The 26,412-nt window shown below is 37.1% G+C and overlaps 1 pseudogene; it reads right to left on the minus strand.

Moving 5' to 3' along the window:
* Nucleotides 1-1,879: 1,879 nt before the first annotated feature.
* LOC121488678 overlaps nucleotides 1,880-26,412 on the minus strand; it is a 57,451-nt pseudogene continuing 32,918 nt past the window's right edge.

The raw sequence follows: 26,412 nt of genomic DNA on the forward strand, positions 1-26,412 counted from the left end.
ACAACTTTCCCATGTAATTAAAAATTATCATTTTATTATACATTTTATTTGGCTTCTTTCCCCCCACTTGTTCTTAGTAGTAGCTTGATCTGTCACAAACTATTCCAACCAAATGCAGAAGTACAGATTATTTTATTTTCTGACATTTAACCTGCCTGTAAATTCTGATTTTTCTAAATTTAATTTGAGATTTCTTTAGAATAAATATGCAATGGAAACAAGGATGTCTGCTCTCACCATTTCTATTCAATATTTTACTGAAAGTTCTATCCAGGGCATGTAGGCAAGAAAATGAAATAAAAGTCATCCAGATTGGAGAAGAAGAAATAAAATAATCTCCATTTTAGAATATCCTAAGTAACCCACTATAGAGCCATTAGAACTAATATAGGAGTCAATAAGATTGCAGTATACAATATCAATATACAACAATCAATTGCATTTCTGGATACTAGATTAATCACTTGTAAAATGAAGTTAAGCAAGCAATTCCATGTATAATAGATCAGTAAGAATAAAATACTTAGGTATCAATTTAACAGAAGTGAAAAATTTATACACTGAAAATGACAAAGCACTGTTGAAAGAAATTAAAGAAATCTAAATAAATGAAGATCCATCCAATGGTCATGAGTCTGAAGAGTTCGTACTGTTAAAATGGCAATACTCCAAGTGGCAATAATGCCCTGCCTCAAATATGTCCACGTTCTAATCTCTGGAACTGTGAATGTCCCCTTGTATGGAAAAAGAGACTTTACAGATATGATTTAATTAAAGATTTTGACAGAAAGAGATTATAGTAGATTATCAAGATATACATAGTATAACTGTATGGACCTTATAAGAAGGGCACAGGAGGAGTCAGAATCAAAAGACAATGAAATTGTTGAAGCAGAGATTGGAGGAATGAACTTTGACAATTGAAGAAGAGGCCACAGCCAAGGAATAGAGGCAACTACCAGACAATGAACAGGCAAGGAAACAAACTCTCCCCTCACTGTTTCTAGCAGGAGCCGGCCCTGTGGATATCATGACATTAGCTAAGTGAAGCTTATTTTGGATTTCTGACCTCGAGTACTGCAAGAGAATAAACTTGTGCTGTAGTCAACCACTATGTTTTTTTTTTTTTCAACCACTATGTTTGTGGTAATTTGTTAGAGCAGCAATTAGAAACGAATATACTCCTCAAATTCGTCCACAGATTCAATGCAATCAGTATCAAAATTGAAAGCATATTTTTACTCTAAAACAAAAAAGGTAGATTTAATGCAAGAATAGAATGAACCTGAGGATAAATAAATCCACAACATACTTTAAAGTTTGATTTTTTTTTTCCTTTCTTTGTAGAAAGAATGGTATCTGAAAGCATAGGACTGAAGATGTCCAAAAAAAAAAAAAAAATTGTCCAACATCCAGTATTTGAAATAGTGTTGATCCTCCCTTGCCACTCTTCTAACACTCACTACTGGCCAAAGGTGATGGTTTTACCTTTAACTTGGGATGCATGTTAGTTTCAAGAGTAACTGGATGGCTTGTTTACTGATTAACCTTCTGTGATCCTCTTTTGCACAGTTTGGGTACTCACTGCAATCTCTTCGTCCATGGTTTTCAGTCACTTATCGAGGTCTATGTATTTCAACGTTATAAAGCATGATTTGACTCTATATTATATTCTGGAGGGGATCATTATGAAAAATGATCGTAGGGGCGCCTGGGTGGCTCAGCGGTTGAGCATCTGCCTTTGGCTCAGGGGGTGATCCTGGTCCTGGGATCAAGTCCCACATCGGGCTCCCTGCATGGAGCCTGCTTCTCCCTCTGTCTGTGTCTCTGTCTCTCTCTCTCATGAATAAATAAATAAAATCCTTAAAAAATGGATTATAATATTCTTTTGATTAACACTGGCAAAAATTTCACCATCTTCTATCATGTGTAATGGATATTTTTCCATCTCTTGAGGTCCAGATTGCACACAACTTGCCTTATTACTAATGTTTAAAAAGTCTTTCTGAGCCTTTCAGTATTCTTTTAAAGGGATGAAACGCTTTCCTTCTCCAGTCCTATGATGTTATCCTAAGTAAAAATTTCACTGCAAATGTTGACTAGGTTTCAAAATTCTGAAAGGTTAATTGTTTGAATACATTTGTGCTAACTCATGGGCAAACATTGCTAAGGGACTTAATGAATTTACCCATAATCTGAGATGTATTTTTTGGTAGCTATTGTACTCTGCCAAGTCGTATCAGAAAAGCTAGAATACATTTTTTTTACATGACTCCAACATGACGTGACTGATCACCATGGCAGAGGTGAGGTTAGCCTGTTTGGAGAACTAAAATGCTTTTTAGCCTGGTGTAGATTATCCTTTCATACAACAGTATAGTAAAAAGTTCTTTGCATTATATAGGTTCTTGTTCTAAAGTGCACATTGAGATTTTTTTTTTCAAATATGGAGAGGCCAATAGATCAGGGGATAATTGCCATTGAAAATATTATTGCTAAATAGCTCCCAAGAGGAGGAGACACATGGAGAAGCACCATGGTCAGTCAGGTGGCAAGAAGGAGCAAGGCGAAAGTGTTGCTCAAAGCCTTTTTTCTCGTTCTTGGAGAAGAAACAGGCAAAATAAAGCAGGCAAGCTAAGCAAGCTTAGGAAAGGATAGTTTGAATAATTTTGGTAGACTCCGGGCTATAGCAGTGATCCCTAGTTGTCCCGTACCTGGATCTGGGGTGATATAGGTCAGGGTATAGTGTTCCTGACTGCAGGAATCTGAAAATGAGACAGAGGTAAAGCTGGAGGGATTGTCTGGTTTGCATATCAGATGCATGTTCACAGGCAAGCTGTTAGCTGCCTCTAGGAATTAGCTAACCCCTCCCCCAGTCCATGGGACCCCTTAAATGGTCAAAATAGAGCTCTATTCTTTTTACAGATACCCATAATATCTATGTCAAGATATGGAGGGGCACACGAAAGCATTTTGCTTGCAGGCAAAGCTGGCAGAGATAAGTATGTATTGAAGTTAGTTTATATTCATCTGAAGCTTGTCAATTGCAACCTTAAGGATGCCAATTCTTCCCAGGGGCTGTTTGCTTCCACAACTGCATTTATTAACTGGCTTGAAAGCCCAATGAAATTATTTGTTGCATATTGAATATGTTCCCCATTACAAGTACTAATGAAAAGCTATGCCTTTAAGGGACACCTGAGTGGCTCAGTGGTTGAGCTTCTACCTTTGCTCAGGTCATGATCCCAGGGTCCTGGGATCAAGTCCTGCAACAGGCTCCCTGCAGAGGGCCCACTTCTCCCTTTGCCTGTGTCTCTGCCTCTCTCTGTGTGTCTCTCATGAATAAATAAAATCTTCACAAAAATACTTAAAGAAAATAAAAGAAAAGTTATGCCTTTAAGAATCATATTTGGAAACCAGGAACACTGGGCATAGAAGACTTTGCAAACAAAAAGGCAAGGACACCCATGAAAAGTTCTAGGATATCCAGAGTCCCAAATATAGTGCTCAGCTACAACGAGTTACAAAAAAATTTCAAAAAAGTTCCTTATTCTCGTTTATCAGTTCATGAGGTTGAATCATTTGCCTTTGAGCTGAGAACTAACACTGTTCACAAATTGAGGGCAGACACCGTGTTTTCCTCAGAGTAGCCCAAGTGGCAGAGGCAGCTTGGCCAAGAAGAGGTGGCTACTCTGGAAGGGCCACAGTGAATCACCAGAGGGCCTCCAGACTTCTTGCAGAAATTTACAAGCTAATTCAAACATCTATATGGAAATGCAAGGGACCCAGGATGCCAAAATAACTTCAAAAACAAGAATAAATCCTGAATTAAAATCTTACTATGAAGCTACAGTAATCTTGGTGTGAAGATAAATTTATAGATCAACAAACAGAACTGAGAATTAAGAAATAACCTATACATATATAGTCAGTTGATTTCTGAGAAGCATGTCAAGACCAATCAGTGGGTAAAGCATAATTTTCAGCAAATGGTCTTAGACAACTGAATATCTGCATGCAAAGAATAAATTTGGACCCTCTACCTCACATTATTCACAAAAATCCACTCCTAATATATTATAGACTTAAATGTAAGAGCAAAAGTATAAAAGGCTTAGAGGAAAACATAGGTGTAAATCTCTATGCCTTGGTTTAAACAGTGGTTTCTTAGAAATAATACCTAAGGCACAAGCAACAGCAACAACAGCAACAAAAAGATAGACTATATTAAAAATAAAAACTTCATTTGCAAATGATAATGACAAGTAAGTTAAAGGACGACTTGGAAAATAAGAGAAAATATTTGAAAATTACATATCTGATAATGGACTTTGATATATCTATAATATATAAAGATCCTTTACAACTCAATAATAAAAATATAACTGAATTTAAACATGAGCAAAGAACTTGACTAGACATTCCTCTAAAGAAGATACACAAATGGACAATAAACACATAAAGAATTGTTTAACATCAGTAACTGTTAGGAAAATGCAACTTAAAACAACATGAGATACTAATTTGTACCCATTAGGGTGGTTATAATCAAAGAGATGGACAGTAATAGGGTATTGACAATGATGTGAAGAAGTTTGAATCCTCCTTATTCACTGCTGGTAAGAATATAAACTGGCACAGTCACCTTGGAAATATTTTGGCAGTTCCTCAAAATGTTTAGTAGTTACCATATGATCTGACATTTCCATTCTAGGTGTATAAGTAAGTAAAGTATAAGTAAAATATATGTCCACACAAAAATGTGCATGTGAATATTCATAGTAGCATCATCCAAAATAGAAAAAAAGAATGGAAAGCTCTTAGATGTCCTTCAACTAATGAATGAATAAATAATGTGGTGTACCTATATAGTAGAATGTTATTTAATAATAAAAAGGAATAAGGTACCAATACATGCTACAATATGGATGACAACATTATGGTAACTGAAAGGTAAGTGAAAGGAGCCAGTTATGAAGGGCCACATATTCCATGATTTCCTTTTTTTTAAATATTTTACTTATTTATTTATTTATTTAGAGAGAAAGAGAGAGAGCACAAGCAGGGGGAGGAGCAGAGGGAGAGGGAGAAGCAGACTCTGCACTGGGCAGGGAGCCTGAGGCGGGGCTCAATCCCAGGACCCTGAGATCATGACCTGAGCTGAAATCGAGTTGGATGCATAACTGACTGAATCACCCAGGCGCCCTTCCAATATTCCACTTACAAAAAATGATCAGAATAGATGAATCTATAAAGACAGAAAGTATATTAGCCTACTGCCTAGGGCTGGGAGATTAGGGAGGAAGGATTATAGAGTGAATGCTATTAGATATGGGTTATTTTTGTGTGGATAAAAATGTTCCAAAGTCAGATTGTGGTGATGACTGTAAAACTCTGTGAATATAGTAAAAAACATTGAATTGTAAATTTCAAGTGATTACTCTTACTGTGTGTCAATTATATAACAATGAAGATGATAAAAGAAAAGTTACCCAAAAATGCAGTGGAAATTAAAGTATGAACACATAGTGTTGTATTAAAATTACATCACAATAAAATACTTGAATTATACATAGTAATATTTATGTTTGTTTTAGATCTACTACTATTTATTTAAATGTACAATCATGAGCGTGGCAATTGCTTACTGATCCAATTTCCATAACTTGCCCAGTGTCATTTAAGTTTTAAAAGAACCTAAATGAAATCACTGAGTCCTTCCACATTTTTCTGCCAGACATGATGGTAAGCAGAGTTAAAGATGATCTCTTTCACAATTGACAGGAGATTCTGATCTACTTAGAAAAATCACTGATGTTGCATGAGCATGCTCCCTCAAGCCTAGTGATCTATTGCTGTAGAAGTGTAACCAACCAATCATTCTCATAGCACACCTGCCTGAAAAGTACTTGATATGACTCATTTCTACTTCTGAGTCCCATTTTTCCCCCAATAATCTAACCTCTGTTGCATCCAGTGCTAGAAGTATAGAAATAATGATACACAATAGTAGAAATGTATATGATATCATTCCTCTTTTGGTCTTTGGGATTAAAAATGAGAAATGGAGGTAATTATGAATCTTCAAAGTGTGTGGTAACATCTAAAGCCAAGGAAAATGAATATAGATAAAAATAATTACTTTAGTAATTAAAAGTATAGTAATTTTAGGTGCCCACATGTGGCAGAAACTATATAAAATTGCATGTGACTCTCAAAGCAACTGGGCAAAGGTATGAATGAAGACACAAAAACCCAGAGAGGCTAAGCATGATGCCTAAGTCTTGCAGTTAACAAGCAATTCATACACCCAAAATAAAATAAATCAACACAGCTCATGTGCATATATGTAATACATATAAAATACATATATGCATACTATATATGCATATTATGCATATATCATATATACTATAACTGTTTATAGTAGAATATCATAATAAACAGCAGTTAACATTTCACATCAGTTTACAATTTTTGAACTTTGTTCACCAGGGCTCAAAGATGGTAAGTGGCTTGGTCCAAGTTAATAAGGTAGTTTGAGTAGAAACAAGACTACACTCAAATTTAAGGCTTCTGCTGAAAAGGTATTTAAAAATATGTCAGAGGATTCCTGTAGTATAACTCCCTACACCTGATGAATACTGAGATTTCTGTTTCAGGTCAAGGAGCTGGAATCCTTTGTTAACTTTCTTCTTTCCCCTCTCGGTCTTTCACTCTAGGTGTTTGAATTGTGAATTGCATTAATAGACATCCACTTTGATTTTCTATCTCTTCCAATTTGCCCCTCTCTTATCCAGAAGCTGATCACTTTAGCTGTGTGTATATATTCAAGTGCACTGGGAAGTTGAATAATTATGCATTGGAATTAGAACCCCGATTCTTTGGGGAGGTCGATAATAATCTAACCTGACCAACCAATTTTTTTTTCAAAATATCCACTGAGCATTTCTATTCAACTCTCTGCTTCACTTAAGTGATACAGATTTGAAACAAGCTATGACTGCCGACTTTATAAAAGTACTTCCTCTGAACCTACTGCTTCCATAATCTAAAAGGAGCCACCTTTCAGAGAATTTCTACAGTGATGAACTCTACCAATTTAAAAGAGAGTACAGCAGTGTCAATGAGAAAAGGAGGGAAAAAAAAAGAAAGTGAGGAACTCTTAGGATTTATGAATTTTATATTCAAGGTTTTTACTGTTCGTGCTATGTTGGCTCACTTTTTTCTCTCTTTCCTGTCCCCAGACTCCCAACCAACATAATGCCGCGTTGTTACCCATTTGATACATACGGTATTTTTACATTCATTATAGTATTACAGACTATGTTATTTTAAATACTTTCTTTAAAAAGCAGCTCTTTTGTGTCCTGTTACTTTGCCTGCTTTAATTTCACTCTTTCTTTTTCTTTTCTTTTTAATGGTTTTAGTAGTTAAGTCTTTCAAGGGAAAGGAAGTGCTAGTAAATATTGCCAATTTCATTATCTTACCCTCCTGGACACAGTTGGCCAAGAGTGGACATGTGACCCTACCTAGGCCAATTTGAAGTTCTTTTTTGAGACTTTTCTAAATGGAGCTGGAAGAAAAGTGCATTTGCCCTAGGGTTCTAGGGAATTTTGGCTCTCCCTACAAATACTGCTACCCCTACAGCCCTTCTGAGGGAGCATTACATTCCAGCCCTCTGTTCAAGGTCATTGCTTCCTCAATTCTCCCCTCTGCACTTTACTGTAGCACCAGCCTCAGCAATTTCCCTCTTTATTGGATCATTCTGATCGCTACATAGACATATTTTATTCTTTCCCTTAAATATCTCTTAGCCCACCTCACAAGGGGCTCCTCTTTATAGTGAACTGCTTTGAAAATGTTTGTATTCGTTGTATCAGATCCTTCTTCTCCTATTCTCTCCTAAATTCTCTTAGTCAGTTTGCTTGACCACTCTCCTCAGTGCCACCAAAGAGAAGTTATTCTTGACTCCTTTTCTTTTTCTCACACTCCACATCCAGACCATCAGACAATCCAATTTGTTCTACCTTCAATTATTTCTCCAATGCAATCGCTCCTCAAGCTCATTAATCTGGTGCAAGCTACCATCATCTCAAACTCAGAATATGCTGGATGCAGGCCATCTAGTCTCCCTGCTACTATCTGCCCCAGCACTTACAGTTTGGGCTCAACACTGTAGCAAAATGATCTTGTTAAATAAAAACCATATCCCTCCTCTGCTCAAAACCCTCCGGCAGCTTCCCACCTCCCTGGGAGTAAAAGCGAAAATCCCAGTTGATGGTTTACAAGGCACTACAGCATCTGTGTCTCTCCTAAGCCCACCATTCTCTGACCTCACCGGCTGCTGCTCCCATCAGCTCCCTCCCTCCAGACACACCAGCCTCCTGCTGCTCTGCCAACAGGCCTACGGTGCTTCTGGCCTGAGTCCTTTGCTCTCTGCCTGGAACACTGTTCCCTCAAATAGCTTCAGAGCCAAATGTCTCATCACTTTCAAGTCTTCACTCACAAGCTGCCTTCCCAGTGGGACTTTTTGAATTAGTTTGCTAGAGCTGCCGTGACAAAGTATCACAAAACGTATGGCTTAAACAGCAGGAATTTATGGCCTGGCTGTTCTGGAAGCTAGAAGCCCCAAGTCAGCAGTATTGGTTCTTTCTGAGGGCTGTGAGGGTGGATTATATCCCAGGCCCTTCTTGGCTTAGAGATGGCCATCTTCATGTTCATGGGGCATTTCCCTGTATCTTCACATCATCTTCCCTCTGTGTGTATCTCTGTGTGCAAAGTTCCCCTTTCTTTAAATCATATTGGATTAGGACCCACCCTAACAACCTCATTTTAAATCTCTGTAAAGACTCTATATACAAATAAAGTCACATGGGAGGTGCTGAGGGTTAGGACTTTAATATACGCATTTGGGAGGAGACACAGTTCAACTCGTAACACCTTCACTGACCACCTGCTTCAAATTACAACCCCATTCACTCTTTATCATCCTTCTTATGGCACCTATCATTTTCCAGTATACTATAAAAGTATATCCTCATCCCCAGGAAGATAGGACCACTGTGTCCTCAGAACATAGAATAGTCCATAGTTTATAGTAGGTCCTCGATAATTATTAATTAAATAACTTCACCTATCTGAATCCATTATATCTTCTTCATCCAGAAATGATTTTCTTTGGGACAGTAACTAAGTACCCTTTCAGTCATCAGACTCAAAGGCCAAAAATGCCTGACTTGGCTGCCTAGCTCCTTCTGTGGCTCTACCAAATCTGAAACTACCCAGAAAAGTTTTTGACTTCACCTTAGGAACAACCATTGCCAGGAACTTGATAATTCACTCCTAAAATGCCTTGAAAATATAAAATTGATTTTGCATTAAAGTTAACTTTCTGCAAAGTTTGACACTTGGGGTTTATACTTGATAGCCATACAAAAAGAGATCCTATTCTTTTCATCTCTTTTGTACATAATACATTGCAAACATGCAGGCTTGTTTGTTGATAAAATGGTGACTCTTAGGATGAAGAGAACCAGTCATAATCAACTTTCTTGAAATCAAATTCTGGCTCAACTATACAATCATGGACAACTTTGCCTAACTCCTGTGCACTTGGTTAAATGAGTAAGAGATTCCAGCAAAATGGTAGGAATTCCAGAAGGTCCTTTTCTCATTTGTGTTTCTCTGTTTTTGGATGAATATCAAATCTCTGTGAGAATTATGTGGATATCATTGGTTTTAATTTACCTGCTCAATAGGGAGAACTAGTGGTTCAGATAATCCAAAAGAATATCATGAAAATAACATAGTGTAGCTTTAAAAATATTGAGAACAAACATTCATTGCTACAATAGACGAAACTCATTTGCAAATCCCCAACACCCTCAGCTCTGTCCTATTTTTACAATAGACAGGGAAGAGAGGGGAAGGAGCTTATTTACTTAAAAGGAAGAAACAACTATTAACATACATAACAAGTCATTGAAAATAATACAGTATTATGAGGCAAGGTATGATCTCAATAAATCTTTAAATAACTGCTTTTGTGGACAATATTTTGAAGGATATTTGTATTTAGAGAGCAATTGTTGCATTGAAATATAAACTAAACGTAGTGTTATATAATGTGTACTTACCCTGTCTGTCCAGAACCAATAATATTTTATAATATGAACATGAAACTATCATCTATTTGTGACTGTAACATTCAATGAAGATTTTTTTAAGATTTATTTATTTATTCATGAGAGACAGAGAGAGAGAGAGAGAGAGGCAGGGATATAGGCAGAGGGAGAAGCAGGCTCTATGATGGGAGCCTGATGCAGGACTCTAGCCAGGGACTCCAGGATCGCACCCTGAGCCGAAGGCAGACGCTTAACCGCTGACCCACCCAGGCGTTCCCGTTGAAGATCTTAGAGCACTGGATTTAAACTCTTTTTTGCCATTGTCTTAATTTTTATCTCATTTAAGAACATATTTCTAAAAGAGGGCATGAAATTTACAGCTCACATTTTCCTAAACTTTAAAGTACTAAATGCATAAACAGTTGCACTTCTACACAATGGAATACTATGCTCCTTTAAAAAAAGATGCAAACTTTTTTTATATTACTATGGAAGAAATTTTCAGGATACACTATAAGCCAAAAAAAAAGTGTAGAACCATTTTTGTAGCATGAAATCTTTTGCTAAGAAACTGGAGAAATAACATATCTGTATATATGAAGAAACATTGAAGGATACAAAAGAAACTCAAAATCATGGTCATTTTCCATCATATTATTTGTATGTCATTTTGATTTTTAAACCAGAGGACTACATTGCCTATACAAAAAACTTCACAAAACTTGAATTATTTTTATCTTATTGGATAAAAGCAGAACAAAACATAAACACTGCAAAAGGGGAGCTATTTTTTTTTTCATCTTTCGTCTCATGAAGTAGATTCAGATAGAAAGGGAGAATCTAAGCTTGTTTCTGTGTATTGTCCAATTATTGTCTTCATTTTTATGAGAATGAGGGAATAAAAAGAGAGCTGCTCTTTTGGCCAGGCTACTGTGTGCTATAAAATGACTGTTTTTAGAAGAGTCTTTTTTGTATTTATTCAGAATTAAAACTTCTTTCCATTGGAAGCTTCAGCTATAATTGAAGGGCTGCAGATGCCTATGTCTTCCAGGAGTCCCAGAAACAAAGCAGCAAAGGCTGGTGCCCTCTGCTTGTTCATGGTCATGCTTTACTTGGGCTGCTGTGGTTTTCAGAAAGGGTGACGTTAATGCAGTGAAATAAATCTATTTTGTGTGACACTAAATGTTTTCATATGCTGTTTAATCATATGCATAATTCCTATTCCTAATGAATCCTGGAGCGAGCTCATGAGGATATCCACATTTATTGTACAACAGGAAGATATAACAATGCTAATCCTATACAGTGCAGGTGAAAAGCAGCAAGCTGGATATTAGTTAACTTTTTACAGTGATCTATATAATTTTCTGAGTTAATTTTTCATATACCTCACTCTTATTTAGGGGAATAATTTATCCATAATACTTATGGCTAATACATGTATCCAAAAATAAAATATATAATCCATAATCCATACATCAAAAACTATAAAAGCTATTGTTACTGCTATTTTTTGACTTTGTGTTTTTGACTTTGTGACTTTGTGTGTTTGTTGACTCTAAATATTCTTAACAGATATTGGTAATAGGGTTAGAGGCTAAGAGTTTCTGTATAATCTGCTCCAGAATTTTTAGGACAAAGTATAAGTATCAAGATAATTTGTTAAAATTTGTTGAATGGATTAAGTAGACAGGAAAAAAAATGCTTAGAAGAATGGTTAAGAGCTGTCTTCTCTGAAAATGAATGACATTTCAATAGGAAAGATTTCTCACAGAATTACCAACCCATCAAGAGTTATATTAACAAAGACTGAAGTGCAGTTCTTAATGGATGTTTATTCCAGTTGACTCACCACCCTAGTGCTTACTTTGATATCTTTCAGTCACTTCTTCCTTGCCAATTAAATAAAATTTTAAAATAACTTGATGAACTTTAGCAAAGTGGCCATCTCTCTAATTTTGCATATATTCCTCATGTCTACACATCTAGTCCTAACAGGGTTGTATTCTTGTTTTTAAAGTTTATTTATCTATTTTAGAGAGAAAAAGAGAGACAGAGAGAGACAGAACATGAGCAGGGAGGAAGGGGCAGAGGGAGAGGAGATAAAAAATCCCAGGCTGACTCCATGCTCAGTTCAGCACAGAGCCCCATGTGGGGCTCAATCTCAACCCTGTGAGATCATGACCTGAGCTGAAACCAAGAGTTGGACACTTAACCAACAGAGTCACCCAGGTGCCCCAGAGTTATATTCTTAGATTTGGAGAAGAGGAATGAAAAGAAGGAATAAGGGTATGTTATTACATTATTTATGACAGCCAACAGCCTTTTGAGTATCAACTATGTAGTCCTACATATTGAATGGCAAAATTCTAAATGTTTTAGCAAATGGTTAAAGATATTTCAAACAATGTTCAAATAAACAGTTACTTCATGTAGTAGGAGTTAATGTCACACTGACCTTGAGTCACTGAGGCATACTGAAGTGCCTTCTGAATCAACAAAGATGCAATTATAGTTGATTTAATTTTAGTGATAAGAATATATTAGTATGAATTTTTTGAAATTATTGCACAGGCCTAATAATCTCTCTATATAGTTGCTTATGTTATGTTAACCAGAATTTTAAGTTCATAGATATTCACATTGGTCACATGTTTGGAATTTTCTGTCCTTATAAAATTTGAAAATAAATGATAACAATAAACAGTGTTGATAATGCTTTAGAAATGTTCTTTTTTAAAAACATTTTATTTATTTATTCATGAGAGACTCACAGAGAAAGGCAGATATGTAGACAGAGGAAGAAGCAGGCTCCCTGTGAGGAGCTTGATGTGGAACTCAATCCCAGGACCCTGGGATCATGACCTGAGCAGAGGGCAACAGTTAACTAAGTGAGTTACCTAGTGGGATACCCAGAATGCCTTTTTTAGCTCTTTCATATTTAAATAAGTGATCCTCTCCCACTGGCCCATACCCCCTTGTACTGCATATTATGTGGCAATTAGCTGTTTACATATTCATCTCTTCTCAAAGATATTCAGTATCCTGAGGACAAGGACTGTCTTACTTATGTATGGAGTATGAACATATGGTGAATTATTTTGAGGGGAAGTTAGCAAACAAGGTTTTTATTAACAAGGTATTGAGATATAATTGACATGTAATATCACATTCATTTCAGGTGTATGCCATAATGATCAAGATACGTATATATTGTAAAATGATCATCACAATAAGCCTAGTTAACATCCATCACTACACATGTTACTATTCTTATGATTTTAAAGATCTACTTGTGATTTTAAAGATCTACTCTCAGTGACTTTCAGAAACACAATACATATTATTAAGGACAGTTGCCATGCTGTTTGAGTTTCATTGAATAATATGAGTTTTATCAAAATATGAAACTTTGAGTTTTGCAGAATGATGTATCTGTTGCCCATTTCTATTTCACAAATACCCAGGCTTCTACTCAACAAAACTGCATTGAACTCCTGTGATATGATTGTCAGCATATTAGGCAAGAGCAGGAAAATGAAACAAAAATCCAGAGATGCTTGTGGTTAATCTCCAGTAGTGTCATCTGGGGAAAGACACAAATACATAGATAATTAATTACAATACAAAGAGATCAGTGCAGTCTGGGTCAATGCACTGGGGCAATGGGGATACAGAGAAAGAAAGAACCAAGTGTGGAGATGGAGGAGGGGACACTTGAGTATAGTCCTAAAAAGTGACCCAAGGTTTGTTCTCTCAGTGAGGAGAGAGCACATGCAAGGTGAGGATCCATAAGGCCCTCAAAGATGTAGACTGGGAGAAGTTCAGTGGGTCCAGTGATAAGAGTTTGTGGGTGGCCCTGATGGGAGCTGATACTGGACAGGAGGACTGAGTAGATGTGGAGTTTTGGTGCATCTTTGTTCGGTGGATGGCAAAATGTAGATGGAATGGTTGTAGATGTAGATGGAAAAGCAGGACGGAGAAATGAACAGTGTGTTGGGCTGATTAGAAGCAAAGAAGAGTTGCAAGCAAAAAACACACTTTGAAGCTACTTATACATCAGTAGCACTAGGCAGTTTACGAGGCTATCTATGGCGCTATTTAATCCCTGTGACAGCCCCATGGGTTAGGTACCATTTTCATTTACAGATGAGAAAGGCTTACTGATGTTAAATCACTTGCCCAAATATGAGACAGGCAAATGGTACCATCAGGATTCAAACCCAGATGCTTCTAACTCCAAAGTACATGCACAGAATCACTAAAATCTATGCCTTATACCTAATTTCTTAAATTGATATTACTGGGAATAACAGAGGATATATATAAAAAAAATGAAAGGATCAGAGGGGATAAAAAACAAAACCAAAAGGAAACAAGGTATTAGTACCTTGGCCACTCTCATTACACATCTTGCGTTCTCTCCCGAGGCACACTGGGAACTCCTGCCATGGAGCCTGGGGATTCTGAGCCTCAGAGTTTGCCAATGATTGCAATAAGTGCATGATGCTGAGGTGATTACTATTGCACTTGTTCTGCTAATGCAATTTTTAACTGAAGGCATCCAGTAGACGCCTTTCATCAACTGTGCAGGTCGAATTTTACCAGAGCCCTAAAACCACCGGAGGAAAAAACAAAACACTGTAAGAGTAGTACAGTGGCATATGCAAATGGATTTAGGTCACCAGAATATGTAATTTTTGGGCAATTTGCCTGATACCCTTGCTATTTTATGTGCTCTATTGTTTGAATATCCATATTATTAGTTTGCTCTCCCCTGGCCTGTGAAATTGATCTTATGAATTTTCTTTTCAATACATTTCAGTAGGTGTTCTAATTTACATTTAAAATATCTGGGCAGTGAAGTGATAGCCTTGAGAGACTCTATTACACTGATACCAGTAAGTATGAGCATGTGCATGTTGTGTTGGGTAATCTCTCAGGGAGGGGTTGGCAAGAGGGCCCAGAAGAGATGAAACCCTCTCAACCATGACTGTATTTAGCCATGTTTTCCTTCATCTGACTTGCCATTTCAATCCTTAAAAAAGCAAGGCGTCAAGTAAATGTTAAGTGCAGGGATTTACTTATTTATTTAATTTTTGGCAGCTGAAAAACATAGTTGGATTAAGTGTGTAGTCCTGAGCTATAAAGCTACTTACATCTATCATCGCACTGGGCTGATTTGGTGGCTGGGAGTCTCAATCCACATTTAATTAAACTCCTTTGCTTTTTTCAAATGAAAAGCTCAGGAATACACACACACACACACACACACACACACACACACACACACACCACACTGTTTGCTTTTAGTGCAAAGCTTCTGTGGCTACCAGAATTAGATTGATTTCACTGCATCCTGGCTGATCTATCACAACAGGAAAAAACTTTTTTTTTCTTTTTCCATTTTTGCCTGTGGCCTCTGACTTATTTTATTTGAGAAGAATTTGTAGAATTTGAATTGTTTGAATACTTTTGAAGGCTCAGCACTCAGATTTATATTATAACCTTGCAAAATTCTAGCAATAATAAATAATGTGAGTAAATAAAATTTTGATCAACTTAGAAGACCTAGAACATTTGATTTTATAGAGGATTTTTTTCTAAAGATTTTATTTATTCATGAGAGACACAGAGAGAGAGAGGCAGAGACACAGGCAGAGGGAGAAGCAGGCTCCATGCAGGGAGACTGATGTGGGACTTGATCCTGGGACCCCAGGATCACAACTTGAGCCAAAGGCAGGTGCTCAACCACTGAGCTACCCAGGGATATAGAGGATATTTATAAAATACACAGAAGTTAATGTCAACACTAGGGTCTTTCATGAGGTTCTGAAACATCCAGTAAAGAGCTGAGAATGTAAGAAAGATCTCAGTAAGTTATGTGCCCCCTCATACCCTCAAGTGAACACAAATACATTATAGCTTGTATTACGTGAGAAAGGAAGAAGGGAAGTGTGGTGGGATATGAGTAAATAGAATATGATATATTTTACAGGCAGGATATTATAGATTTTTTTTTACTAATTTCCATTTGTATAACAGTATCCTTAAGTTGTCATGAAAATTAATACTTTTGTAAATATCTGTTTTCTGTCACTTCCTTTCATAATACTATTACAAAATAAAATAGCCTATTTCTTTATGACAAAAGATGGCAATTATAAATGCATACCTAAATTTTAAAACTCAAAACATTGACTAAAATTCAGGAAACAAGAAAAAATAGTGTAATATTGTCTGAATTATTGCCACACACCTGACAATGAAAAAATTAAGTTACCAAAATGTTATGATCCTCATGAGAAGGAATTATGCTTCTAGGTAAATACTTTGTCAGTCTTACAAGGCTGTTCTAAATACTGTTTTTTGTTGATATTAATGTAAAAAGTACATGGTTTGTAAGATGAGAACCGATGCAGTCATCCAAATAATTCCTTTGAGTTCAGTTCAGCCCAGGGCTCATTCTAGAATTACATCATAGTTCTAATTACCTAATCAGGTTTAACAACAAAACAAAACAACCAAACAGTTATTGTTCAAGTTGGCCTAGTAATTAAGAGAAATTTTGATCGAATGCTTGAATGACGAAATGAACACACCATATCATCTAAATTCAATATGTATTTGCAGAACTTTCTCAACTGCATTAATCATGCAAGTATTTTGTCCAGTGTCATCATCATGCATGCAACAAACAAGTGCCAGATTTGGACTGGGGCATATCCTGTGAGGCCAAAGGAGCCAAGCCAACATTTGCAGAATCATAAGGAGGCATTGGTTTGGGAACAAGGTCCAATTATACTAAGTTCGTAATCACAGAATGTAAATTAAGATACTGCTTAGTCATGGTTTGTATTTTGGCACTGCATACAGATGACCTGGCTTAGTACAAGGTTGTTGGTCCCAGCAGGGAATATTTAGCCTATTCAAACAGGATATTGTTGGAGAGTTTAATAAAGAATCTATTTACAGAGATGCAGATAGGGCTATGGGGACCCAGGAAAGATATAGAAGCATCTTTGCAGGAGGACAAAGCCATCACTACTCCTCCCACCCTCACTCCCAGCAAAGGTAGGGGGCTGTAAGCTGCAGGGGAGGGAGGCTTGATCTCTGACCTTTGGTATGGGAGGGAACATAGCCATTGCCACCACCCAGTGGAAAAGGAATCAGGGAATAAATATACTAATTTCATTACTCTTGTGTCCTCTGCTAGTCTGCATAATTTTCCATTGGTTGAGCCTAATCAGAAGGCAGAGAGCAAGAGAGACCTTTGATGCAAACTACTGAGATCTCCTGAGGTGCAAAACGGAAAAACGGGTGTGGGGGAGACTGATGGACAAACAGACAACAGTCACACAGCAGATTAGCTGAAGAAGCAGAATGACCAGTGAGTGCCGTGCTGAGCCAAATATCTGTGATAATGATTCCAGCTTTATTTCAGATCTTTATATTTTGCTCATCATGTATTTTTGTACTCATTTTGATTTTTTATCAAAATTACTTATCTTACATTAACTTACCTTGAGTACTGAGTTTTCTGATGACTCCTTACGTTTTGTACCTTAGCTATTGCCTGGTACTCCAGGTGATGGGGGTCAACATTCTGTGTTTTGCTTTTTGGTGATTACCTGGAAGTGTATTGTGGGCTTTGTTATGTTTGTGAGTGATTGTTTTATAACTTAAGTTCTGAAAAAATGTGAGCAGAAGTGATACATTTATGACATAAAATCTAAGGAGTTCCCTGGTTTTGAAATAAGCGAGGTTATATCTACTAGTAAACTTTCTCTGAAAGAAAGCTGCTTATCTTTGATTCTGAGTATGATCTGATTTCCTTTTATTTTATTTATTTATTTGAGAGAGAGCACAAGCAGAATAGAGGGAGGGGCACTGGGAGGTAGAGGGAAAAGCAGACTTCCCCTGAGAATGGAGCCCAATACAGGGCTCCATCCCAGGATTCCAGGATCCCAGGATCCCAGGATCACTGCCCAGCCCAACTGAGCCACCCAGGCGCCCTGACTATGATCTGATTTCTACAGACACGGTGTATTTGAATGAAAGCTTATGCAATTGAGTTACCAGAAACAATCTATTCTTTGGCTTGCCCAGTAGATTTATTTGTTTAATTTTAAGACTAATGTTTGTCTGTCCACCCCCTAGATTGCAAAATTCATGAAGACAAGGACAGGGGTTTTTTGAATTTTTGTTTTCCCTCACTACTGTAGCCCCCCAAACTTGCAGATATTAGGCAATCAATAAATATGGGTTGAATAAAGTAAATGAGTTGGTCAAGAGCCATATAGTATAAGAACGACAGATTTTAGATAACACATTTCTTGCTAACAAGGTTTAAGGAAAATAGGACAACAATCTCACTGGTTGATGCAGAGTTTTTGGCTTTCATGATGTGGTTTGTGATGATTTAGAATCAGAAAATTCAGCTTTAGGGGGAAAAAAATGGAAGAACTCACTGCAGGTGGCCAAAAAGCTTAGACTAAATATACATCTAGAGCATTTAATTTCTCTTGCTAGGGGAACAGGTTGCTCCTAGCTAATCTCCATTTGTGCCCACTATGTACTAGAAAATCAAAGGAGAAACTGTGTAAGAAATCACTTTATGAGTACCTATAAAGATCCTTAAATAAGTGGCTAAATCAAAGAAGGAATTCTTGATGCTGTTACTAGAATGGGACCATTTAAAATTTCACTACTTTAAATGCCTAAATACCTAAAGCACTGATGTTTCAAATGCCAAAATCCTTTTATTATTTCGAATATCACATGCCCTTTATTAAATTTTGGTAGGAACATTCACACTGAATATGGCATGAAGCTAGATGAGCTTAACTTTGGGGAACTAGAAGTTTCTATGTCAGATGGTAATATTTGAGTGTATACTAAAGAAATTCCTCTATGGTACTGCAGTGGTGAGCAACATTTGCCTAATGATCTAATTAGCTTGCATTAGCATTTCCCAAACGTGTTTTTTTGTAGGATGTTAATAGGTGATGTGTGGTCTGTATGTGTGTTTGCCTGTGTGTGTGTGTGTGTGTGTGTGTGTGTGTGTGTGTGTGTTGGGGGTGGAGAGGTGGCTATATGGTCAAATACTTTTGCTAAGTGCTGGGTTAAACAGATTCTTTACTTTATGTCTCCTCAGAGCCAAATATGCTGATTGGAATCTTGAATCTCCAAGAGTGTTGTGCCATGGTGGTCAGTATATTTGATTCCAAAAGCCTTTTCTCCATAGTATTTCTCAGGGAAATGTCGGTGTATCCAGGAGTAATACTTTCAGTTCTATATTAATTTCCTATTGCTGTTGTTAACAAATTTCCACAAAACTAGTGGCTTAAAACAACACGGATTAATACTCAATAGTTCCAGAGGCCATAATTGTGAGATGAGTTTTACCAGACTAACATTGAGATGGGGACAGGGCTGCTTCCCAGAGTCTTCGGGTGAGAATCCTCCCCCTTGCCACCTCTGGTCTCCAGGGGCTGCCTCACGCAACTTCTGTTACTGTTGCCACTTCTCCCTTTTCCCTGAAAAATCATCCAGGACCGTCCTAGAATCACATTTAAATATGTCTCATTAATTTATAATACTTTAACTCAAAATACGTATTGAGCATCTACTCTGTGTGTTACTTTCAGTCATACTCTGTGAAATGCTTCTCTGTTAAACACAGTCCCAGCCCTCAAATCATTTATCACTTAATTGTAGGTATACACCAGGTTCCCAGATGTCCACATCTCAAGGAAGATTGTAAGTGGCCTAAAACAAGTCACAGAAGTGACTGAGGATTCAGAGAGCACAACTGGGGAATCACAGTGGGGCTCATGAAGTAGGTGGGGAAATGGGTCTTAACTATGCAGACTGTGACTGGTTAAACTGTGAAGAAGAGGCTAGCAGGGGATAGAAAAATCAGTGCAAAATGAACACCGCAGAGCCTGATACACAGAGCATGAAAACATTTTGGAGAAATGCAGAAACTCAGTGTTTTGAAAGTGCAGCTGAGAGCCAAGTTGGATTGTAATGCACGAGATGTGTAAAAGATTGGAAAAGCAGGTTGAAGACAGATGGTGTATTTTCTTAACGTTTTAGAATGAGGTAATTTTTCTTAACTTGGTAGGTAATTAATTTGGTCATTTATCATTTTTTTCAACAAATGATTATAAGCACCTAATCCATGTCTGATGCTCTCTAGGTGCAGGAGGTAATGTAACCACGTCATCACTGAGGAAGTGGTAAAAAAAAAACGTGGAGTTTTAAAAAGTAAGTGAATAGAATGAATGGGGTACTACTTTGGTTTGCTAGGGCTGCCCTAACAAAGTGCCATAAACTAAGTGGCTTTATAATGACGGAAATTCACGGTCATAGTTCTGGAGGCTAGAAGCTGAAATCAGGATATACTCCCTCTGAAGGTAGAAGAAGAGGATCTGTTTCAGGCCTCTCTCCTGGCTGCTCGTAGCTCCTCGGGTCATGTAATTCTAGTCTTCTTGTACCATTCTCTCTGTGTGCCTGCCTCTATTTCTATGTCCAAATTCCCTGTTTCTCTAAGGACAAAACCATATATAATTGGGGTTCATCTCGATGGCCTCATCTGAACTTAATTTGCCTTAAATACTCTATTTCCAATAAGGTCACATTCACATGTATGGGCTTAGAACTTCAGCATCTTTGGGGGAGCCACAGTTCACCCCATAACAGACTGGAAGAGGACAAGTAAGGACGGGAAATACTGAACTGTTGCAAGCTTGAGCAGGACAGGAGAATTTGCAGTATCCGCTCAATAAATAACCGGAGCCTGAGTTAGGGTCTTAGCAGTGGAATGGGAAGAAGTACCGGACGCAGTGTGGAGCCTGCATGCCATAGCATTATTTATAATGAATCTATTTTTAAAAACTTCCAAGTAAGCAACACAACCTCTCATTTAAAGTTCATCTGCAAAGATGCAATAGAACTATAAATTTGCTGAAAACAGCAACTCTCCCATTCATTTCTCATCATGATTCTCTTTCTACTATTGACCGGATAATGGAAATAATCAGCACTATCTACACAGCGTAGATATTTTTATTTATATTAAATTGAATTAACTTTTTTTTTCCCCTGAAATGATAAACATTTTAGGTGATTTTTTTTTTCTTTTTCCCAAAGACTACATTTCTGACTTTATGTCTTGGCAAGTTGAAGATTTCAATATTGTTTTAAATTTGAATCAAATGCATATACTTTTTTTAATGTAAGCAAATTGCAATCATCTGGTGGTAAATGTTGTCAAGAATCATGCAGTACTTAAGTCTTTTTCAAGAAGCTTGTCATGCATAAAATCCTTGATGTATGAATTCTTGCAGTCTTGCCTTTCTTAATGAATGTTCTGAGAAGACTTCAAAAAGACAAATTAAAATAAGTTGTGCCTGACATGAATATCTAGGGTACATCAAGAGCTTTTTAATAAATTCATTTAAGGATTCATATAGGCCAAAATATTTTTATTTTCATTCTTAGAACTGATAGATCATCAATATTCATTAGTGTGGGTGCAAATAACATTATATGGCAGAGATCATCAATGGGAAATAAAAATTAAATTGAGATGTCACATATGTTATGATGAACAATTGTCTCACTCTTGCATATGAAAATTACACATGAATATCACGCAACCAGTTCTTGGTCACTGAGGAGTGCTCACAATTTCTCCTGAGAAATGCGTTAACTACTTGCCCTCTCTCTTCACATCCTCTTCACCAACTTTTGGCTCCAATCTCTGTTTCTTTGCTTCTGAAATTGCCCAAGGTCACCTCCTAGGCAGCCAGCCAGTCTAAAAGAATCAAAGTAGCTGTTTTACAGGGTTTCGTTCATTGTTATTTTAGCAAACTCTTTCCATGTTCCGTGGTTCCCTCTGACGCACGTCTGAGAAGAATGAAATTAGCTCACAGTCGTGCATTTGTATTCTTAGAAATCACTGTTCCTGCATAATTGCCTTATATTCAGAATGATCTGACAAGAATCTTCTCTCTCTTACAATTGAAAGTGGTAAAATGTAGTTTGCCATTCCACTGCCAGGAACAAAACTCCAGTCTCTCAAGATTCTGAGCTGGCAAGTCATGAATTCTTACTGCAGACGAAAAGAGATTTCAGGAGGTTTAGAAAAGAAGTTGTACAGAATTAGTTAGTGTTCCATTATTTCTTGCCAAATCAAATTTTGCTGAGTTATAATTGCTTCAATTAGAAATAGGTCCCATTTTCCTTGAAATATATATAGATTTGTAACCCAAAGGAATGTTGTTTTGTGCCCTTTCTCTTCTCAACCTCTGACTCTTTCCTTCCCTCCCTCCCTCCCTCTCTTTCTTTGTCTCTCCCCATTTGCAAATTTGGTAGGAACGAAAAAAAAAAAAACAATTTCCCTACTTCCGAATTTTGTCTGTGTCTACACCCTGGCCTACAACTGTTAAATACTCTCAGCCATTTTGAAAAGGTGATAACAAGGCAGTCTTGACATTTAGTGCAAATTCATCCCCACTGCTGGGAAAACCACTAAAGCTGGGGCCCGCTAATGGTGCATCAATAATCTTTGTGTCATAGGTGAAGACTAGTAAAATTAGCACTTAATGTAGGCAATCTTCCTGCCCTTCCTAAGTAAATTTATGGAAGGAAGTGGATTAGTCTTTCTCTACTCTTGGCTCTTCTACTTTTAATGTCTACTTTCTTCCATGAAGACATCATTCATTTTCATGGATTTCATATCAACGTCTTGGAGGCTGACTTAGTGCCCTCATAAGCTGCCAACCAAGCCTCAGTTATCCGACCTCAATCTAATTTTCTGGCCTCATCTGTTTCCTTTCTCTTTCTCCTCCTTCCCTCCTGCCTCCTTGCCTCGTTCTCCACACTGACGCCCTTTTACCTTGCTGCGTGCTTGTTATTCTAATGATCTTTGTCCATCCAAAAATGCACTCAGCTCAGTAGCTTTCTTCCTTGTGGAGTCTTCACTTCAAATCCTCTTTTCCAGAGGCATAGTAAATTTTCCTTTAAAAAAAAAAAAAAAAAAAAACTTCTAAAGCACTTAACTCTATTCTAACATTTAGCATATTTCTTCAAAACTATGTAAGAATTGGGGGCGCCTAAGTGGCTCAGTCACATAACTGTCTGACTCTTGATTTCGACTCAAGTGTGATCTCAGGGTTGTGAGATCAAGCCTCATATTGAGCTCCATGCTCTGAGATTCTCTCTCTTGCTCTCTTGTTCTTCCCCCACTCACGCTCTTTTTCTCTCTCTAAAATAAATAAATAAAATCTTAAAAAAACTATGCAGGAATTCATATAGAGTAGATGCTCAATAAATATTTCTTTTTTTTCTAGCTTTATTGAGATATAGCTGACACAAAATACTGAATAAGTTTAAGATGTCTAATGTGTTGTTTGATATTTTAGAAAATTACCACCATAGTGTCAGCTAACACCTCTGCCACATCCCATAACTACACTGTTCTCTCTGTAGTGAGAACATTTAAGACTTATTCTTTCAGCAACTTTCAAATATATAATTCAATATGATTAACTATGATCACCATGCTGGATGTGAGATCCCCAGAAAGGATTCATCTTATAACTGGAAGTTTGTATTCTTTGACCAGCATCTCCCATTCCTTCCACTCCCTAGCCCATGGTAACCACTATACTACTCCCTGTCTCTGAGTCAGGCTTTTTTAAATTCTGCATATAACTGATAGTGTACAGTATTAGTCTTTCTGACATTTCACATGGTCTAACGCCCTCAAAGTTCATCCAAAGTTTTCTCAAATGGCAGGATCTCCTTCTTTCTCATGACTGAGTAGCATTCGGTTGCATATGCATACCATATCTTCTTTATCCATTCATACATCAATGGACACTTACTTTGTTTCCATATCTTGGTTATCATAATAATGTTGCAATGGAAAAGCAGATATCTCTTTGAGATTCTATTTGCACTTCCTTATGCTCCTCAATAGCAAAACAAAGAAACAAAAAATCTGATTAAAAATGGGCAGAGTACTTGAATACATATTTTTCCAAAGAATATATAAAGAAGATATACAAATTGTCAACAGATTGTATAGACACTAGAACCTCCACAAAACACAGTTATGTGTTCAGCCAAATGAAATTGTTGTATATCTATAAAGAAGATATACAAATTGTCAATAGATACATGAAAAGGTGCTGGATATCACTTATCATCAAGGAAATATAAATCGGAACCACAATGAGATATCACCTTACCCTCATTTGAATGGCTGTCATCAAAAAGACAAGGAATAACAAGTGGCAATGATGTGGAGAAAAGGGAGCCCTCATGCACTGTTGGTACAAATGTAAATTGGTATACCCACCATGGAAAACAGTATGGCATTTCTTCAAAAAATTAAAAATAGAACTACCTTATGATCCAATAATTCTACTTCTGGGCATTTATCCAAGGGCCATATTTCTTTAGTTAATGAATTACTTATCTTTTATCCCCAGCACTTTCTTCATCATATTGCCAATGCATTAGAAGTGCCCCCCTCCCTAATACATGGAAGCAGGACATTTCTCTAGGGTGGCCTTGCTCCCTTTCAAGCACAACTACTCATCTACATTGTTTCTCCTCTGATCTTGACTACATTTCAAACTCCTCGAGGTCCCAGTCTATGCTATATTCTCAGAGTCTAACACCGTGCCTAGCACACAATAGTCACCTAGTGAGTACAGAATGCATGAGTGAAAAACTCAAAGGGCAGCATCTCCAGTTTCAGGATTTGTGACTGCAGTGACTTTTTCTCCCACTGATGTCTGACCTTACTTCTCATTTGTGTCTCAGTTTAACTTGTGGATAGAGTCGTTTTCCTATCTTACTCTTTTTTTTCTCCCTTGTTTGAAAATATTGTCTTTCCACTGAGCTGTTAACTCATGGAAGTCTTACAGCTCACATCTTCCTAACCTGCTATGGTGATGCAGGTTCTTGGTGAACGGATTCTTTCCTCTGCAGGAATTACCTCTCAGGGATCCCTGGGTGGCGCAGCGGTTTGGCGCCTGCCTTTGGCCCAGGGCGCGATCCTGGAGAACCGGGATCGAATCCCACGTCGGGCTCCCGGTGCATGGAGCCTGCTTCTCCCTCTGCCTGTGTCTCTGCCTCTCTCTCTCTCTGTGTGTGACTATCATAAATAAATAAAAATTAAAAAAAAAAAAGGAATTACCTCTCAAACAATTGCACTAGAACCTCCACAAAACACAGTTGTGTTCAGCTAAATGAAAATGTATAATGGGGAATATATGAAAACCCAGGGAAGGTGTTGAAGTTCTTATAGAAGGGATCTCAATGGAGTTTCTCATCCCACATTAACAACCTCATCAGCAATTAGTCTGATTGGTATTAGATTCAGTTCATAGTCTAAGTTTTCCGGAAGTTTTTGTGTAAAACTATAAATTTGGGAATTTTTACTATGACTCTCATCCAAAACACTTAACATTGGCTAAAGAATCTGAATCTACTATCTATAAAACCATAATAAAGTTTCTCCAATTTACTGTAGAAAATGAGCAAAAAGTTCAAATCAGAAAATATTTTGTCTCAATTATCTAGTGGTAATGAGAAAACGGATTTTTTTTTTTTTAACCTTGAAGTACATTTACAATTGACTTCAAAATACCACTTTTCTCAGTTAGGCAGATAAAACTCAATTTACAATTACCTTTTTATAAAGTTGTTCTAATTAGTGGCAATTTATGTGATGTGAGTACTCAATTATATTGTTTGATTGTCATAGACATTTAATCCTTTTATCCAGAAGCATCCTATATCATGTTTCCTGCTCGCCTTTGTTTTCTGAATGGATAGTGAAGAAAATAATCCCTAGAGAATAAAGGATTAGAAACCATAAATTACCTGAAAGATTTAGGGATTTATGCCATTTGAAATATAAACTTAAATGATGTTTCTGTAAGAGGAAAGCAAGTCTAAAAGGTATTCCAGTTAAGTGGATCTGGTCTGAAAATGCTGAAAAGCTGTGAATTGTTATTTTTGTTTGTTTGTTTCAGGCCTCTATACCTAGAATAATTACCAACACAATGTATGACCAAGCTCAGGAGCCAGAGCAAAAAATGCAATCAGTTCTATGACAGATTCTTTAAGAAATTATCGAGTTATAGTTCCAGAATTATACAACTTAAACTTATTCTCTGTCTAGGTTACATTTAGATTTGTCCAGGTTCTGTGTTTTTTACGACAATTTTAGTGTTTCATTTCTGTGGAAGAAAACAAG

This window comes from Vulpes lagopus, chromosome 4, assembly GCF_018345385.1.
Source record: "Vulpes lagopus strain Blue_001 chromosome 4, ASM1834538v1, whole genome shotgun sequence".
Taxonomy (NCBI): domain Eukaryota; kingdom Metazoa; phylum Chordata; class Mammalia; order Carnivora; family Canidae; genus Vulpes; species Vulpes lagopus.